Below are 21,026 nucleotides of genomic sequence, written 5' to 3' on the forward strand. Positions count from 1 at the left end.
TGACCAGCAGGGAGCATCACCACGCAGCCCCATGCACAGTGGCTCCAGCACTTGTCTGCTCTCCTGGACTCTGAGCCCCAAGTGTTTCCTGGGTCATGGCCTCCCTGGCCCACCCTTGGTGGGCCTAGTCCAGGGGTGACAAGGGCCTTATACTAAGCCCTATCCACTGGGGTGGCTGCCTAGAACACCCTATTGAGGCTGTTTCTGCCTTAGGAAGGAAAAATGAGGTTATTGATCAGTGATGTCCATGGGAGCAGGAGTACAGAGGGGAGCTATCTGCTGGGTATTGGCCACCATTGGGCAGGGCTTCTGCCTCAATTTCCCTAATGAACTCTGATTCTCTGTTGATTCTAAAGTCCAGCCACCTCACTGGAGCTCCAACCCATTCTGCTTCCATGAGGGGAAGTGACCCAATTTCCTATCTCTCTGGGCCTGGCTAGGCTCCTGCCCTCAGGGGACTGAACACTTGGAAATTTGTCACCGTCACTGCCCACCCACCTTCAGGCATTTGGTCTGCCTGGCAACTCCAGCCAACATCTCCCACCTGTGATGCTGGGCATTGATTCAAAACCACATAGGACCCCACTGCTTTCCCACTAGGAGGGCTAGAATCAAAAAGTCAGGTAACAACTGTGTGAGGGAAGACATGAGGAAATGGGAGCCCTCACACTGCTGGTGGGAAGGCGAAATGGTTCAGCCACCATGGAAAACAGCCTGGAAATTTCTCAAACATACATAAGTTACTGTTTCATTGAGCAATTCCACTCCTAGGGACATACCCAAGTGAAATTAAATGTATATACACATAAAAACTTGTACATAAATATTCATAGCAGCATTATTTATAATAGTCAAAAAGTGGACCACCCCAAACGTCCATCAATTTACAAGTAAACAAAATGTGGTCCATCCATACAATGGAATATTATTCGGCCATGAAAAGGAATGAAGCCCTAATCCTACCACAGCCTGGATGAAACTTGAAGACACTATACTAAGAGAAAGAAGCCAGACAAGAGACCAATTATATTATTATTCCATTTACGTGGAAGTCAAGAACAGGTAGACAGCCAGTTAGGGGTTACCTAGGACTGGGGAGGCTGAGGGGAATGCTGGCAGCTGAATGGCACAGAGTGTCTTTTCAAGGTGAAGGAAATGCTCTAAAACTGACCATGGTGGTGGCTGCCCAGCCCTATGAGGGCACTAAAACCACTGAATGGTACACTTTGAAGGGTGAGCTATATCATGCCCCAGTAAAGCTGTTTAAGAAAATACAAAATAAGCCCTGGTGTCAGCAACACCTGCCAGGTCTGGGGTCCTCGTGGGCCTGATCCAGCTGGTCTGGACTGCACTCACTCTGGGCCTGAGGGGCTGTGGCCCCAGCACCACCTGACTCCTGCTTTGTACTTAGGAGTAAACAGTGCAGCCCTATCATACAGCATAATGTGCAAGGCTGAGAAAGGCTCCGTGACTGGCAGCACGGAGGGCCATGGGAGTCTGTGCCCCTCCTCTGCTCCTGCAGCACTGCTGATGAGCACTCTAGTGAGTGCCGTCCCACTGTTGCTTGGGGAATCCCAAGCTCCCAGCCAGCGCTGGCCACCAGGAGGGGACCCACAGCCAGCCCATTCCCTGTGGCTCCTCTCCTCATGACCTTCAGTGTGGCCATGGCCAAGGACATCTGTCCTAGGGTTGCTCTGACTGCAAGTCACACCTTTGGCTTGAGCTGGAGTAGAGAAGAGGTGGGGAGGGGTTCCACTCCAGAGGCAGACCCCTCAACATGACAGCAGCTCCCCAGAGACTAGCCCTCACCTCGTCCAGCCCACTCTGCTCAGGACCCCTGGAGCCATGTCCTCCATGCCTGGATGACCTTGGCCTCTGCACCAGCGGCTGCCTGCACCCTGTTCGTGCAGCTCTCCTGTCTTCAAGGCACAGCCTCGGGATCTTAAGTGAAAACGTACCTGCCAATTTCAAGCCTCGCTCAAACTACCTGCCAGCTCTGACACCTTGCCTGACACGCATCTGCCACTCATCAGCCCTGAGCCACACGCACACACACGCCCTCTGTTCCTCTGCCTGACGACCCTCCCACAGCCTGCGGTGCCAGCCTCCACATGCTGGGCCCACTGCCTGAGGCTGGCTGCACTGGTCCCGATTCCTCCCAGCACCATTCTCTCAGGGACAGGTAGGTTGCAGAGAGTTTCAGTGACATGCCTTCTGAGCCTGAAACTGGCGAGGTAGTAAGAGATGCCAGGAAGTATGAGCAACATCTAGGCTCCTCCACCCCAGAGTCGGCAGCTGTGCGCTTAGTATTTTGTGCTCTCGGGACCCTGCCTCCAGAGAAATGGTGGAGCTCTTCATGCTCTGTCCCCAGGAACCTGGTGGAGCCAAGGCACTGGAGTAAGTTTCAGCTCACAACAGCCCCAGCTGTGCGGCCCCCAAATGGCTGTGGTCAGATTAGAGCAAAGCCTTCCTTCAGCTCAGGTCCACGAGTGCCTTCAGATATAGGTGGCTAAGTCTCCTCCTGTGGAAATTAACAAAATAGCATGCTCACAATGGCTTCACCCAGGATAGGGTCACAGAAACGGTGGCCACAGGGGATGGATGCAGAGATGTGGTGGCAGATGGTCCTGAGCCTCCTGAGAAAGGGAGGCTGTCCCCATCATCCCCCTACCTGGTCCTGCACCTGCTTCTGGCCAGGCCCTGGGCCCCTCCTCTCCCTCTCCTTGTGCTGCAGCCTTCCAGTGCTCTGTCCCCACAGCTGCCTTCATAAACACCTCTCAGGGGATTGTCAGGCCCATAGAGTCTCCCCTTTTCTGAGAAGAACCCCTACAACTCAGAGGTGAGCCCCCGTAACTATTTCTGTCCCTGTGCAGAACCAATGATGCCAACAGAGATGCCTGACCCAAGTGAGCCGGCCATCCTCTCCTGCAGACCTGCTCCTAGGAAGGAAGACACACGGCAGCCACTGGACAGGTCATGTTGGTGGCAGCCCAGGGGTCCCACTGTTCTGTGTTTGAATCAGTTCCTCTCATTCCTGTGTCAGCTGGAAGTATTATCGTTGCTGAATTTCTGCTTAAGTGAACCAGGGTTAGATTCTGTCAGCTCACACCAGAAGAACTCTGACACTAGCTGAAACTTTCCCCCCGTATTTCTATTTCACGGTCCCTGCAGAATCAGGCCCAGCCTCGCTTCTGAAATGGCCTTTTCAGGGTCAGAGTGCACTGCACCCCAAGGCCACCTGGCTGTGGCTGGGGACAGAGCACTGCTTAGAAACATGGCCATAGCAGCCACCCACAGGTGTGGGGGCAGTTCAGTGCCAAAGAGGATTCCTTTCCGGATGAGCTAGAAAAGCCCCCACTCAGGGTATACAGTGAGCTTGGGCAGGGGAGGGGGCACCAGGCATAGGGGGTGGTAGGGAATCTGCTCTGACTGAGTCACAGGGCTCTGACTGGAGCAGTGGGAGTTCCTCCTGTCTGCAACCTTACAGGCTTTCTGAGGCGGGAGGAACTGTTTCCAGAATTACGTCCCCAGCGAGCTCTGCAAACCTGCTAGCCCCGGAGCCTTGGTGCCTGTGGGGCTGCAGAGATGTGCCATTTGAGGTAAAGGATAGTGGTACTGACTAGGATGCGCCCATAAGAAGTAACTTATTGGTTACTCAAAGGTCTACCCAAAGTTGTGAGTCTAATTGCTTTAATATCCTCTTTGTACAAAACCTAATCTGAAAACACAGATACATGCAAGAAAAACACATTCGGCTAATTAGCCTCGTGAAAACTGCTGCTCACTTCTGCTCTGGCTTCCAAGCCCCTCCTTGAGCAGCCAGAGCAGCTTCCTGGAGAAAGCCAAGGTCTGCCTATCTGGTAACCAGGGGCTCGGGACCCCTGCCTGCCACCCCCATGCCTGGGGAGACAAGGTGGCTGCTCCCTTTCACCCTCTCCAAAGTCAAGTGTGCGAGACATCAGAGGGCAGAGAGCTGGAAGGGCCATAAGAAGCACCGATACAGCCTTTCAGTAGTATTTTAGTGTTTTATTGAACTGTTTATTTACTTACTTAGTGTGAAATATACATAACTATAAAACCTACCACCTTAACCATTTTTAAGTGTAAATTAGTGGCATTAATTACATTCACATTGTGATACAAATATCACCGCTGTCCATCTCCAGAATTTTCTCACCTTTCCAAACAGAAACTTCATATCTCTCCCCAGCCCTGCCCCCAATGGCATGAAAGCCCCTGGTGACTGGAGTGCTATAGATCATAAAGGTCCAGAGTTCAAGAGAAGGTAGAGACATAGGAATCCAGTGAGGGTCTGGCTGGTGGAGCCCTCTCACCTGAGGGCACTCTGCATGCATGTGAGAGATGTTTGTTAAGGTGCTTGAGGGCAAGGCTGATTCCTAAAATGATCAGAGACTATGAAAGGGATGGCATGGTGGTAAATGTATGTCCACGATGGCATATTTTAGATGTTGAATTAGCAGACTTTGAGAAGATGGCCTCCATGCCGAGGGTGCCTCTCATCCAGTCCGTTGAAAGCCGTAAGAGAAAGACTGGCCTGCCCAAGGAGGAGGGCACCTGCCCACAGATGGCCTTTGGGCAGCAAGTGGCTCTCCCTGGGTATCCAGCTGGCCACCTGGCCAGCTGGTTCAGACTCATCAGCATCTGCATTCGTGTGAATCAATCCTTACACTGAATTGCTCTCTTGCTCTCTCACTCTCACACGCATGTGCACACACACACACACACACACACACGTATGCATATTCTGTCTCTCTAGAGGACCCTGACAAGATGGCCAGACTATGTACAAATCTTCATAAAACATGCCTGCTGGCTGGAAGTGGGTCTGGAATGGCCAGCAACATCTGGGCCAAAAGAGTCCCAGTGTCTCTGGGTCAGACTAGACTCCAATCTCTGTTTTTCCGAAGACTCTGCACAGGGATGAGGACACACAGAGGACAGGTTCCAGGGACTGTGACTCTCCCTCCAGGGGCTTCTTCTGTGTTTTGACCATGTCTCCAAACCTTGAACATGTGCCCTGGGCAGAACTCAGATGGAAGGCCTTTCTTGGCTGTGGAGTCTCCAGTTGACCTTCCTCAAACCATCTGGGAGGCCGTGCAGTTGAGACAGGGACCGTTGGCTTGGACAGAGCAGGGTGAGGGCCTCTGGAAAAAACAAAGCAAGATAATCCATTGTGGGATTTGCTTTGGCCTGCTGGGGGGCCCAGCTTGTTTTTCTGACTTTACCCAGGTGCTGCTTTTCTTCCTGGGCAAGTGATTTGCCACCTGGGCAATTTAACAAGCAAGCCCAAAACAAACAGGAAGGATTCCATCTTGAAAATAAGATTGCATTTTAAAACTCAATTTATTAAAAAGTAAATTTCTTAACACACTCTTTAACAAATTCAGCCCACCTTGGGAGCAAAGCAGGCAGTCTTGAGTGCTATGCTCCCAGAAAAGGAAGCTACTATCATGGGAGGAAATCAGAGCAGTAAATTTCTTAAAAATAACCAGGAAGACTAATAAGAAACTTAATGTCTCTTCAAAGATTAACATTTTGGGACCATTTAGCAGGGACCCTAGCCCTTTGTCTCTCAACCGCCTATAAAACCCCTAGACAATGCACTACCCCAGGGCTCTCTTGTCCCCTCCTGGCCTAAACCAGGAGCTCTGTCCTCTCGCTTTAATCTCTAAATAAAAGCCTCTGCCTTGCTTTTCTACCTTGAGTGTTTGCAAAGTTCATTCTTTGACTCCGTGAACAAGAACCCCGGCATCATGGTGATGGGCAAATGGTAGGCCCCCAGCTCAGGCTCCTGAGCAGACTCTGGAACAGCTAAGCAGGTGGGAGCTATGGGGCAGTGCTCCTGGGACGAAACCATGGCCAGACAGCTGGGGACACAGGATGGCAGAGGGAGCAAACCTGGGCCAGTGCTCCTGGGCAGAAGTCTCCAGCAGACCTGCATGGAGCTCCCAGGTCCTTGTGTAAAGCCAGGGGCTGGCCTTCCAACCCCAGTGACGGGTCATCTCTCCCTCCCCGAGGAGGACATGGTCCTGGCTGAAGGTGGTTCCCAGAGAGGACTCAACCTTGAGACCTGGAGAAGAGGTTCATCCTGGAAGGGCAACTGAAGGGTGCACCCAACATTCCTGGCAGTGAGTGTCAGCAAGTAGGGTGCCACCCTCCACATCTGCAGTTCCACTGCTCTGGGCTGCAACAACCCATGCAGATAAATGGCCCACCCACTGCTGCAGCCTGAACTTCAACAACAGCGGCTCAAAATAAGCTCCACTCCAGCGCCTGCACCCCTCCCTGCTGTGCCCCCAGCCACTGCCCCAAGCCCTACTTGTTAGATTAGCAGAGACTCCAGTGCTCTGGGAGATGAACTCTGGTCTGGCCACTGCCTCCTGAAGGCTTGGCAGGTGGGGAATGGGAGAGGTCTCACAGGGGCCCTTGTCCACCTGCCTCCTGTCCGTGCGCCTGCACCCAGCCTCCCCCTCAGCCGCCCCTGGGATTCTTGCCAGGCCTCCTCATGCCCAGTGCAGGAGAGTTCAGTCCTCGCTGTCTGAGCAGCTGCTCTGGAAGGGCTGCTGGGTGCCCAGGGATGGCTCTGTCTTTGAGCCCAGCCCTTTGCCCTTCACCCTCCTGAGTGATGCCACTTCAGGGAGGGGCCAGGCCAGCCACAGCTGCTCCCTCACTGCTCTCTCCAACAGACAGCTGCTGCGGCCATCCTCCCCACAGACCTTCTGGAGGCTCCCTGTGCCTTCTTCCAAGTCCCCCAACTTTGAGGAAGATCCCACAGGTCATTCTCTGTGCCCAAACCCTGACTGTGAGCTGGTGTAGGTTTTCCTACTGGGCTCCTGGGCTCCAGTTACACCAGAGGCATCTGGACACACCCATTTGCTGTTGAGAACTTTGACGAGGGTGTGAAGCCCACTGCCAAGCCATGTGGCGCAGCTGCCCACTCCTGGCAGGCAGAGCTCTGGGGCTTTGTGGTCTAACCCCAGAAACCATCCTAAGAAATTATGATGACCCTGCCCACAATGGCATCACACAAAGAAAGGGATGCTCCTCAAGGTGTGCTTGGTGAAGAGGCAGAAAGGCATTTAAAATGCCTTCCTTTTAAATACACATTTTGAAGGGTCCCCACCTACACTTGGCCATGGCCACAGGCCCACTGGTCACACTCTCAGCGTGCCCAGGCCTGGGGCCACAACCGTGTGGACAGCAGAGGTGGCTGCTTGCTCATCCTTGTTTACTGTACACACCTGTCTACCTGGCCTCAACATCCTCATCTGTGAAGTGGAGATATGCCAGCCTTGCCTCCAGAGCGTGACAGTGCACAGAGGTGATGTCGTGTGATGAGTCTAAACAGTAAATCACACAAACTGCTTCGTGGTCTCAGCCGCAGCCCCCACTGTGACGTCTTCCCTGTTGATTTCCTGTTCTCCAGCTATGGCTGGGGCTTCTCAGCAGGGCAGGACTGTCTGAGCATCCCCCACCGGGAGCTTCACCCACACACGCCCGCACCAAGATTCTCAGCACCCTGGTGGGGCACGGGAGGATGTGTTTTCAAAAATCTCCCCAGGCAGTTCCACTGTGAACCTCTGACCCCAATTAGGACCCCCATGAGAACCAGAAATTCCCAATGCCTTCAGCAAGTTCAAAGTCTACCCCGAGACATTTACCCCAGCACCTGAGCAGTAGACAGGGTTAGGTACATGTCCTCCCCTGCCTTAGTGAGGAACTCCTCACGCAGTGCGTGCCCTCTGGTTCCACCCAGGGCTGGAGGCCCATGGCAGGCAGCTGCTGTGGAGGACCTGAAGGGCAGCAAGTGGTTTCCAAAGTCCTACCAGGTCTGAAATGTAATGAGATGCATCATTCCTAAAGCCATTCTGCAAAGCAATGGTGGCTTTCAGTGGGAGGTAGAGATCCCCAGAACCCTTACCCTTCCTGGACCTATGGGATGTGAGGCAAGGGTGTGGAAGGAGGCCAGGCCAAGGAGAGAGCCCAGGGAGGCCAGGAGAACAGGGTGAGGACCTCAGCGCCGGCTCCCAGCTGGCTCAGTGAGTGGAGATGGGGTGACAGTGCTGACAGAGAACCAAGCTCCCCAGCCATGCCCTTCCCAAACCATGGCTTGTAACCCTCACTATTGCCTGACGTGGGAGGGTCTTCACTACTCACTCTGCCAAGGCTCGGAGAGGGCAGCCCAGGCCAGCAACCAGTAAGTTTCAGGACCTGGACTGACAACCACTACTCTACCCCCAGGGAGAGGCTGCGGGGCCCACCAGGCAAGGAACTCAGAAAAGGCCCCAGTCTTGGGCTAAGCAGACACAGGCAGTGGTGTGCATGTGAGTCAGGGGAGGGGAGTGGGTACATCCTCACCTTCTGGGCAGCCCTTGACACCAGCCCAGATGTTACATTTTGTGGTGAAGTGTCTGGGGTGCCCTGGGGGACTGTCAGCTCCCCTTTGGCCTCTCCGCCATCCTTGCAGGGGAGCAACCTGCCCGGCTGCAGTTTAAGGCACAGCAGAGGTGCCCCTCTAGGGGTTCAGCCCCCATCTGTTCTACTTTTCTAAGTATCCAGAAGAGGAAATCCACGTTTTATCTGAAAGCAACTGGGCACCCAGCCTCTCAGGAGCCATCTGCAGGCCTACATCTGAGAGCTGGAGCCCAAAATTTGAAGTGTGAGGGGCCAGGTCCCTGCCCTTCCTTCACACACTAGCAGGTCACCAATAGGCCTGCTCAAGACAAGCAGCAGTTTTTCCAGTACTTTCCTCTTTTTTTGAAATATTTATGCTCCATAATAGCTGGTGCTTCTCAGTGTTTACTCTCACCATTATAAAGCCCTTATTCCTTAAATGTTTGCTTAGCAATTTTTGCAGTGCAAACAGCCACTTCCCAAACCCAAGGGAGGGATATGCCCAAAGAAAGGTCAAGCCAAGAGGCTCTGTGGTCCCCAGGCAGCCCTGTGCAAAGGCATTAAGCAGCTGTCTTCAGGGGCCCATGACAGCCAAAGAGACAATGGGAGAAAGGGCCTACCCCCCTCCACCCAGAAGCAGGGGATTATCCCAACATCCCCCATCCTCATGGGGCCTCCACACCAGGGAGCTCTGAAAATAGGACTGACTACAGAGTGGCCAGACCGCACACCTTCAGGGACCCCATGGCCACCTGCTTCCAGTCAGCTAGTGTCTTTCCACCCGTTGGACCATAATTAGTTTGCATCACGTCTCCTGTCATTGTTTACATTTTCTGGTAGATGTTTGCACAGTTGGCAGGGTTCCCAAGGAAGCCTTTCCTATCTGAGCCCACAGACAGCTACATGTCTCCCAGAAGGGTCGCTGAGGCCCCCAGATGACAGCCAGCCTCCCAGACTAGAAGACTGCACCAGGCTTTACGTCTAGGTCCCAGCTGACCCATCTCCCCTCCCACCTGATCCGCTGCTCCCCTTCCTGCCCTCGTTTCTGGGAGAGCATTAGACACACTTGCACAGGAGCTAGCAGCCCCCTCAGAGCTGCTGATGCTCCCCCTATGTGATGAGGAAGCGCACTGTGTGTGACTCAGAAATTAATTAGCAATGAGTGTATCCAGAATGCAGTGAAGTGCAGCCTTCTGTGCTCCATCAGAATCTGGATGACCTTTCGGCTACCAAGGGCATGTTCCTGGCCTCACAAGGACAGTCCCCATAAAGGGCCCTCACACTGTTCTTCACTCTGGGAGGTGAGGACATGACTGCCTGAACCTCAGAAGGCCAAGGACCCTGCCCTCTCTGGGGAATAGCCTGAAACACTTCCCTCTGGTAGGAAGGAAAATACCCCAGCAGGTCATGGCACAGAGATGGGCGAACAGGAGGATTGCTGATTACTGGCCCAGAGGGTCCTGTGGGTGCAGTGACAGCCACAAAGCCACAGTACAGCTCTAAATCCTCAGAAAAGCCCAGGCTGCTCCAAAGAGCTACCTTTTCCTATGCTCTGCCTTTCCTCATGCCTATCCCTGCATCTGCAACATCTTCCCCTCCTATTGCCCAGTGCCATACTATACCAGGAATGTGAAATTTAACAAATATGCACTGAATGAGCAAATGAAGTTCCTGCTGTCAGATCCCTATCCATCCACATGAAGCCCTCTGTTTCCCGAGACAGCACTAGACTCTCTCTCCTCCTGGGGCCTGACTTCTCTGTACCCCTCTTCCAGCAGGGATGCATGCTGTATCAAATTGTTCTGTGTATATGAGTCTGTTCCCCCTCACCCCCCATTAGCCATAAGGTCCTTGGAGGCAGGGACCCGGCCTACTCACCTTTGCATCCCATCCCTGCAATTCCCAGGGCCAGCACTGAGCCTGACATGCAGCTGATGGGCAAGACACGCTCACAGGCTTACTACTGAGAGGAATTGCCCCTCTGCCAGAGGATGATGGGGAGATTCCACTGCAGGCGGCCAGGAGGAGCCTGGGGGTCAAACAGAGCCCTGGGCCCACTAGAGACACCCATGGTGTGTCTGTGGGGTTCCAGCGCAGGACAGTCCTGACTACCTAATTGTTTTATCTTGAATTTCATCACCAGATAATGTCTCTCATCTCTTCTTCCTCTCTTCCTTGCTTGAATTCGATTCAATTCAATGGCTGAAATTGAAGGCCTACACTATGCACAGGGCCACAGTGTCTTCTGGCATCTGCAGAGGCCTGTTTCCTGTGATTTTCCCTCAGTGGGAACTCAGTTGGTTCTGTCATGCCCCCAGGGCAGGTGCTATCAGACCAGGCCAAATGCCACCCTACCACGGGCCAAGAGGAACTCTTGGTACAGCATCACCAGGGTCTGGCTAAACCTCTAGGTTCTCTGTCTTGGGCCTAAAATTGATTGGGATTGAAGGGAAGCCCAGCAGTCAAAGCTCAAACCATGTAAGAGACCGAGCTCTGCCTCCAGCAGCGACAAGCCGTATTATTGACATTCTTGGCCTAGTTCCCAGGGAATGGGTACTCTGTTGAGTGCCTGCACGCGGCCGCCCACCAGTCCCTAAGACAGCCCTAGAAGGTCTGTGTTGTTACCCCCATTTTACAGGTGAGGAAACTGAGGCAAAGGAACCGGCGATGGGCTGACAGTTTAGGGAATCTATAGAAACATGCTTGGAGGGGGAGGTGATTCATGTTTAACTGGGTGAATGACATGAAACCACAGCACTCAGGAGCGCACCCTCTGCCCCCCTCCTGCCTTCTGCTCCAGGGGAGGCTCCTCCTATTCACTGAGGCCTGGAGTTCACTCTCTGTGTTGTCAGCAGGTGGCCAGGCTGTGCGCCCTTCAACATTAGGGAACCAGGCAGCCTGAGCAAAGCCTCTTTTGGGGCTCTTCTCCCTGAAATCTGGGCCTCCTGGAGGGAGCAAGGAGCCCCAGGGGAGGGAGGACTAGAAGGAGATGCTCTTGGGCTCAGAGAAAGAAGGCAACCTAAGTCCAGGTGTGGCTGAGAGGGGACTTGACGCAGCCATCCTGGACAACCAGCCTGGGCAGGAGACTCTGCCCCAAGGAAGCAACCTCAGGGATGGACGGTTAGGCACCCTGACCAGCCCATGTCGCCCTGCAGCCATCCTGTTCAGCCCTGGGGTTGGGAGGAGCAGGGGACAGGCAATCTGCCTGACATTCAATCCAACTGAGAAGCAGGCAGAGCAGATTCATGAAAGGGAAGATTGCTCTAGATTAAAAGGGGCGAGGCAAGGACTTGGGTTGAATCCCCACTCACATACACCAACCATAAAAGTCATTTGAAGTTAGCCAAGGAGACGTGAATATAGATTGGCTACTAGATGTGATTAAAGAACTGCTGTTAACGTTGTTAAGATGGGTAAATGGCATTGTGGCTGTGTCACAAAATGTCCTTGCCTAGCGTGTACCACATAGGGTAAAATGTCATAATATCTGTGCTTTACTTCAGCAAAAACTGAAGAAACAGATATGGTGAATGTTAAAACTTGGTCAATCTGATTGATTATACATGGAGCTTCAATATACAGTTTTATACTTACATCAGACTTATATAAATATCAACAATGTATAAATATGTAAATAGTTTATACATTACATGTAACTTAATAATAAACAATAGGGTGATTTGAACAGAAATAAACTTACCAAATATAAATACACAAATATAAAAATGTAAATATAAACAATTGTTTTTCAAAAAGTTTTTGTGCCCAAGCACAGCAGAACACAGAGGAGCACCAGCCCTTCAGTAACGCAGTGGCCAGAACAATGTCTGATACCTCACTTCCACCCACATGAAGTCCTATGCTTGACCTACTGAGAGCCCAGCCCAGGCCTCCCCAGCTTAGAGGAGCCAGCATGCTCTCACAGTGTGCAAACTTCAGATTGCCACTCTCCCGGGGGCCTTTCTCCCTGTGCTAGGAGGGGACCGAGACCATGCTGGGGTAGGGCATGTTGCACATCAGACAGGACTGAGGGCAGGGCAGCCCCTTACCCTTGCTGCACCACAGATGGCCCCCATAGTCACACCATCTGTGGCACGGGACTGCGAGTAAAGCAGGTGGCATAGAATTGTCCCCTGAGCAAGGCCTTTTGGAGGCCGTCTTCTCTGATGTGCAGAGGTAGCTCGATGGGTGACTCAGTGTCCGCTCTGATTATGTGAACTCTCAAGATCAGCCCTCCATAAACCAAAGGTCAGGACTGATGTCTGAGGGGAGATCCTGATCAGGGATCAGGCCCCCATGGAAGAAGAGCAGGGAAGTGAGCTGGGGTGGGCTGGGGTGGCCCAAAGCAGAGCAATTAGGATAGGGGCTGGAGCAGCTGAAGCTGAGAAGACAAGTGATGTCTGAGCCTCAAGTGAGAAGTCCACCCATTAGGCGGGGAGCACAAGGGACCCAGAAGGGGAGACTGTGCCCTGGGGTCCCACAGGCCCAGCTCAGAAGAGCGGCCGGGAGTGGAGAGCGCATGGTCCAGAGCAAGGCCCCCAGGGCTGGGCGGGCTACTGGAAGAGCCGCTGTTGCCTCAGGGCTACTTCTGTGGTTTCCTGCATGATTTCAGAAAGCCTGCCTGGGCCAGTGATGTGAGGTGAAAGCCAATGCATGGCTCTGAGCTGGAAGTTCAGGGAACCTGCTGCAGGTGGCCTGGCTGCGGTGAAGTCACCCAGCACAGCCAGAGCCCCTGACCACCCCCAAATCAGCTTCCTTGTGCCCAAGGTCTCAGCTGAGTCTGGGGGCTCTGTGGTAGCAGGTGTTTGCAAACAGGCCCCTTTAAGGGGCAAGTTGACCCAGCTATCCAGGCCTGGAGGGCAGGCCCCCCACCCCCACCCACCCCACCACAGGCCCACTATCTCACCAGGCTGACTCCACGTCCCATTGAGCTGTGTTCTCCCTCCAGAAGGCAGGGACCCTGAGGGCTCCCCAGGAATTCTCTGCACAAATCCAAGGCCCCCATCACAGAGTGCCCCCTGAAGCAATAGCTGCCTCTGCTCCTGCTGCAGGTGGAAGGAGCCAGGAGAGGGACAGCACAGCAGGGGCCCCCCAGTTGTCACACCTTCCCTGTCCCCAGTCTGCACCCCAGCAGCAGCTTTAACATATCTGTATGCCAGCAGCTACCCCATCCTGGCTTCTGAGAGACCTGTGCCCACCACCCTCTCCAGGGAAACACAGGGAGGCACATGCCCCACAGAGCCTCCTCATTTGCAGATGGGAGGATTTTGTTTTCATTCACCGAGAGCCTGCCAGGCACTGTGCTAGGCCTGGGGTCCTTCACAGACTCCTTGCTGCAGGGAGACATCAGGTATGGTCACATAGCAACATGTGCACAGAGCTCTGACCGATGCAGGGGCCAGGGCCTTCCTGAGGAGCCACCGATCCAGCGGGGGGGACTTTTCCTGAAGGGCAGCCAAGTCCAGGGGCAATGAAGAGGCCACAGGGAAAAGCAAACACAGCTCCACCCACTGCCTTAATCCAGGGGAGAAGAGGCCAACTCTCCCATGAGAAGGTGCTGGGGCCTTTTGCCTGCCTCACGGGCTGCACTGGTAAGGAGTCCCCAGGAGAGCCCCCACCTGGGACCTGAGACACCTGAGTCAATGCCATTTTGTGATGACTCTGTATGTTTTTAGTTACAGACTATCCCCAAAAGTAGTTGAAGCCTGTAGGCCAAGAGCTAAAACTAGCTGTTACAAGTTGGTTATGTCACAGCACTTCAACTTTAGGCAGCCACGTGTATTTGAAGTTGTAAGACCCAACGGCCTTATTCCGGTCTGCGCTTCCCCCCCAGTGAGGAGACGAAGGCCACAGCAGATCGATGCAACAAGCAAGAGGTTTATTGTTATTCCAGCTAGCTGGGGTCCAAGTGTCTGCCCGACACAGCGGGTTTCAACAAGGACCTCGAGCACTCAAAACCAAGGGTTTATATAGCATTTTCAAAACACTTAACTCTTAGTAATTTTCCACAGCTGCACATTATCTTTGCAAGACATACATCCTGGGGTTAAGCGAGAGCAAGGTAAGACCACTCCTCAATTGTTAGGGAGGTTCTGCACGATAAGCTTGGTATGTAGGATTAACTGACCAAGGTTAGCTGACTGAAGGCCACAGCTGCCCCCATCCCGGTGTTCATGATTAACTTGTTTTCCAAGGCCTTACCCAGTTCCAGTTTTTTTTCTTTTAAGTCACAACTTCAGAAAACTGCTTCTAGCCCTTAAGATGGCTACTCTTATGCTAACTTATTCTCATTCTTACATTCCCCTCTTCTTCTTGTAACTATTTCAATCATGAAATTAGAGGTCATCTGTTTGGTAGTGCAATAGGGGAAAGGCACAATATGAACGGCACAGTCTTAGCTTTTGAAGGTTGTCTTTGTCCAGCTGACGTGGTTATCTTGGAATAGTTTTTGAGAACGGTGTGTGGGTCAGCTAAACAGCGTTGGTGTCTCTGGACGCGCACCTGGTCACTTTAGGGGTCTTCTGGTGATTTTTAAGCTGGAGAGGATTCTCAGTAGGTTGGGCTCTCCACGTGAGATGGTCGTCAGCTGTCTCGGCTGAGACAACGGGTTTCACATGAGATGCGTGGATCCAGGTGGCAATCTTACTAACTTTGACTGCTGTTGGGGTGGTCAGTAACACTAAGTAGGGTCTTTTCTACCGTGGCTCAAGGGTCTGCACTCGGTGTCACTTTACAAACACAAAGTCTTTAACTTGGGACGGGTGGGCTGCTTCTGAAGTGCCGGGCTTGTAGACTGCTTTTAGTTGGGTCTACAATTCCCTTTGGACTGCCTGGAGAGCTTTTAACTTATTATATAAATCGCGGTTGTCAGTCTGGGTAACGGGGAAGGGGTCTTTGAATATTAAAGATAATTTCTTTCCTTGATTTCTCTCTGGGACACTGGCGCCTTGGTTCGGGTGCACGTCAAAAGATTGCATGCTCAGCCTCTAAGGTGGGCTGAGATATTGTCTATTTGCTAAAGAACCTTGCTTTTTACTATGCCGTCTACAGCTGGGTCTGCATGCTAAGTCAATTGCTCAGCTTGCAAGATTACTTAGATCTGAAGGAGGAAAGACAGCACACAGGCCCGGGCCCTCCAGTATTCTAAAGCGAATCTCATACACGATTACAAATGACTAGCATAACAAAACATGTGCTACTCCTCTCTATCTGGGGAACATTAACTGATCTCACTGAAGAATGATTCCAGAGTTCCATGTTCAACATAGTTCCAGTAGGGGGGAGTTCCAGCATGTAGTTACATTGCTCTGATTGCAAATATCTCGCCCTGCCTCTTCTAGAGGCTCTCACTTTATTCTGTCTAAGCCTATGGTCCCTGTCTCATTCTCTCTTCTACAGGTAGAGACTCTAGCTGCTGCTAGGGAAAAGGGGCGATGACTGCTCTGGCTGCTTCATGCTGAGAAGGGGGCGCGGTAAAGGGTGCAGCTAGGTCTCTATCACTGGTCAGTTGAGAGGGCCTCAGAAGGCTGGCGCTTCTATTCTGGGTTTCGTTTCTATTACTATTTGCAGTTTTGTGGCTTCTAGGCAAGATAAAACAAATTGTGTTATTAGGTTATGTACCAACATCTGGAGTTGGATTTTCTATTCTGGAAGAAGGCTGCGTTATTGAAATAATACTTTAAAATTACTTTCATTTTTATTAGAAGTAACCAGGTTAAGAAAATAATTAACAGCTGGCTTGATTATTTGCACAAGTGCAGCAAGAAGAGCAATTGATTACACAGGGTCTTTTAAATATGCTTTGCTGGAACTTTTTGCAAGGAACTTCAGATTGAACTTTTAAAGGCCTCTTGAGGCTAGACAGCCAAGCCAGACCTGCCATCAGGCTTTGCCTGCAGTACCTGTAGATTTGGATGAATTTTTCTCTTCTTGAGGTCTCTGCACCTGCCAGGAAGCGACCTTCTTTACTCACTTGGTAAGGCTGCTGGGAACTCTGCAAGCAAGGTACCAGGCTAGTTCTTTTAAGGGGCTTTGTTGGCTTTATAAAGTCAATCTTAGTTCTTTAAAGTTGTTCACATCTAAGTCTATGCACATGTCTCTCAGGTATGACATTTCAGCCAAAGCCTTGGCAGTACAACCAGTGTTCTTAATTAGTCTTCTCACAAGGAAAGCAGATTCTTACTAAACTCGTGCAAATAAACATACTGCCATGGAATACAAAAACAGTCACTAAAAGTTTTTAAACTCTGTAGGGATCAGGTAGAGAGAAGGATGTCTCAATTCTGCTTATAAAGACAGCCATCTACTAAACTGTTGTCAGCTTAAGAGAACAAGCTCAAAACACTATCAGCAACATTCGAAACAAAAAGACACAAAACTATTTTCTTTAGTTTATGTAATCTTATGTAACTAATACCTGTTCTGCTGAAATCCAGTTCTTTACCAGTCCAGGAACAACAAAACAGTGACTATAAATGACAAAAAACTTACAAATGACAATGGTCAAAGATCTGACGACAGCTCACTGTAAGACAGTTGACATAAGGAAATTCTGATATTTCTGTAATACAAAACATTCAGTAACAAAATTTAGCATTTTCTTTGACAGTGCTTTCTTGGTAAATATATATATATATATCAGATAAATAAGCCAAATTAGTCAAATACTTTCTCTAATGAGAAAAAATTCTTCTGACATGTTCCAGGGGCCCTCTGGAAAATATCAGAGTTAACTAGAGGTAAAAGCACTTTTTTGCATTTAATTCTTTTAGAACTGTCTATCATTACACATTTATTGTCTATATACCCAGCACAGTAAACGAGATATCTTAAAAAGGTGGGGCAGCAGGGGAAACTGCTGCTGTCAGTTTTTAAAGACAATATATACAAAGTCAAAATAATCTATGTTACCAAGCATTCTTGAGAGAATGGTAGCAGATGGTAGATTTTTCTGCTTTCATCTTCAGGAGGGGAAAAAAGCTACAATAAGAATTCACATTTAGCTGAAAGAACTGTCCAAACTCAAGGCAGATTATAATATCACCAGGCATACAAAAGACCTGTTAGAGATACATACAAAGAATGAATATGGCTATAGTCAAATTCAACTTAAAAGTTTAAGCAGAATCTCAAATTTAAATGTCTCTTTCTTTCACACAGATATTCAGATTTGACCAGAAATATGCTTTGAGATGAAAGAGATCAGGCATCTTACTTCTTCATTGACGGATTGAGAAATGATGACCTTTGGCTTTCTAACCAGCTATTTCATTCATGGCATCAATAGTGGGTTGTGGTGACATGGAAAGGTATGCTGGATATTTGGATGGTTTAAAGATTATATACAATTAATAGCTTACAAACAGTGAAAATAATAAGAACATAACTCAGCATAAGTGTCCAAGACCAGATACAAAAAAGCAGAGAAAGTGCTTAAGTCTACAGGTCTTCCCTGAAAGCTTCAAGAATGTTTTACTCTTTAATAGTAGATAGAGCTTTTAATAGAATTTGCATAGCAACTTATAAGATCATTTGCATTAAAAAAATATGGAGAGTCCTCCATGTTTTTTAAAACATATCTACAGCATATAAATTAAACAAGAAGACCTGGTGGTTCTCAAAAAAATCTATTACAACCTTTCTCAAAAGTGGTCACATGTTTGTCCATCTAAACTTTTACAGTGAAACCTGTTTTTCTGGGAGAAACATAATCTTGTCCAGATTCTACACAATTTAATTTTTAAGAATAAATTTTGGTTTGTTAACTTAAATAATTCAATTTCTCATGCCATGCAATCGTTTTCAATAACAAAATATTTCAAAGGCAAATAAAGGTTACACAGTTGTTAACAAACTTTAGCTTTTAGTCTTTTTAATATTAAGATTTCATTTAAAAAAAAAATATTCTGGCAACTCACTGAGACTTTAAGCATGAGAAACTGCTTTGATAAAACAATTAGAGATCTCTTTACAATTTTTCAACATTAAGAGCAGACTAACAGTTAAAGAAAACTGTTTTTTGTTTTGTTTTTTTAACTGGAAACAATTCTAATTTTGCTGTGCACTTGATATCAAGACTCACTTGCTTTAATTTCACATAGCATGACTATATCTGTAAGAATATAGTAATTTATTCTTCATTTGCCCCATGGTCTCAAGCACATAAACGGGTGAGAATTATGCCTGGGCTTGCCGGGGTTTGTCCCGCCTTATCTCTAAACATCTTGACCTTCCTCCAAAGCAACAGGCTGAGCGGATCCGCTACAACATAAGGCACCCCGCTGCTGCACCACACTGCTCTCTCTTTGTCTCTGTTCTCCGTCCCTCTTTAACAAACAGCTGCACTTTAGAACAAAGCCACTTTCTTTTATCAAAAAACACATTCTTTAGCATGCAGACGAGTTTCCATTCTTTATACCTTCTCTTATTAAAACATACATCTTTTAGCATAGAGAAATGTTTTCTTTATTTAAGTAGTTTTTATTAGAACTTAAAATCATTTGATACTTTAACTTTCAGTGAACACTGAAAAACAGGCCACCGTAAACTGTTACACTAGCATTCTTCATCTATGAACATATATTATCATTTTTGGAAATGTGCTTTACAACACAATTTCTCATTAGGCACAAAATATGTCTATATAACTTAGCAAACTTTAAAAATTTTGGTTACCACAAAAATTCTCAAGCTGTTTGCATACATACACACTGTTATACATTAATACAGTATTATTATTAAGGTGTTTATTTGCTACACTTGTTTACTTATTTTTAGCAACTATGCCAGATTACTTAGAAAACTTTTACTAAACATTAGACAAAGTCAAGCTTTCCTTCAAGCATTTTCTTGAAATGTTTAACTGGTAACATCAACTTAAATGACTTTAAGTAAACTTTGGCAGCTGATAACCACAATGACATGCCCGCCTCAGGCAAACCCAAATTAGCATTAATGCTTAACATTTTCTATCAGATTTTCTGGAAGTTTTAGAATGCTCAATTTTCACAAGCGCTTGTCTTTAAATCAATTTCATTAATACCATCCGGAGGTAGAAAGATATTTTTATTTACACACTTAGACACACAAACCTACAGACTGAGACATAATGATAAGGTTCCCTCCGGCAGCCAGCCAACATTAAAGGATGGCCACTTGAGGTGCAGAAAACACGAAATTTTCTCTTCTTGATGTCCGTGCTCAAATTGTGAGCTCTCTCCCTAACGTCTGAGAAAAATGGTCTGTCATGAGAGACAAGGGGGTCGTCTGCGTCTGTCCCATTTCTTCTGTCAAAAAGACTAAGACAAACACGACAAACAACAACCAGGCGCCTACAGAGAAGAATCTGCCGCGGCTGCGGAGACAAACCTGAAAGTTAAGTTGAGGGCCTGTCGGACTGCAGCGGCAGCCGACTTTCCTCACAGATGAGGACCTCGTCCTCCAGACGGGGGCAAGGGACGTCTCCCAGGACCCCTGGTCAGCGACCTGCCAGCGCATCCACTTAAGTCAATGCTGACCCAGAAACAGATTGGAGCTCCCACAGGTTTGAGGGCCTGTCAGACTGCAGTGGCAGCCAACTTTCCTCACAGATGAGGACCTCGTCCTCCAGACGGGGGCAAGGGACGTCTCCCAAGACCCCTGGTCGGCGACCTGCCAGCGCGTCCGTCTAAGTCTATGCCGACCCAGACACAGATTGGAGCTCCCACAGGCTTTATACAGGTTTCAGGCTTGTTCGCGAACAAAAACACTGGGTGCACTCACCAGCTGGCAAGGCACTTTCTGATTAAACACAGAACGTTCTTACAGGTTTGACAAGAGACACACGGACACAAACACAGTAATACCTGGCCAGGGCAAGCCTCCGATCCTTGGCTTGTCGTTCCTCCGGGGGGGGCACGCGATCCCGGACGAGCCCCCAAATGTAAGACCCAACGGCCTTATTCCGGTCTGCGCTTCCCCCCCAGTGAGGAGACGAAGGCCACAGCAGATCGATGCAACAAGCAAGAGGTTTATTGTTATTCCAGCTAGCTGGGGTCCAAGTGTCTGCCCGACACAGCGGGTTTCAACAAGGACCTCGAGCACTCAAAACCAAGGGTTTATATAGCATTTTCAAAACACTTAACTCTTAGTAATTTTCCACAGCTGCACATTATCTTTGCAAGACATACATCCTGGGGTTAAGCGAGAGCAAGGTAAGACCACTCCTCAATTGTTAGGGAGGTTCTGCACGATAAGCTTGGTATGTAGGATTAACTGACCAAGGTTAGCTGACTGAAGGCTACAGCTGCCCCCATCCCGGTGTTCATGATTAACTTGTTTTCCAAGGCCTTACCCAGTTCCAGTTTTTTTTCTTTTAAGTCACAACTTCAGAAAACTGCTTCTAGCCCTTAAGATGGCTACTCTTATGCTAACTTATTCTCATTCTTACAAAGTGTAGGGAGAACTGGTTTGTAGCACTCTATTTTTAAAGAATGGGGTCAGGTGGGGACTTGTCCCTGGTCAACAAGCCTCAGGCGAGCATGTGCTGGACTGATAGGGGCAGTCTGCGTGATCTGCCCAGCAGCCTGAGGGGGGCTGGACACACACCTGCTGAGTTCTGCTGCCAGAAGCTC

Source organism: Manis pentadactyla, chromosome 9, assembly GCF_030020395.1.
Source record: "Manis pentadactyla isolate mManPen7 chromosome 9, mManPen7.hap1, whole genome shotgun sequence".
NCBI classification, from domain to species: Eukaryota; Metazoa; Chordata; class Mammalia; order Pholidota; family Manidae; genus Manis; species Manis pentadactyla.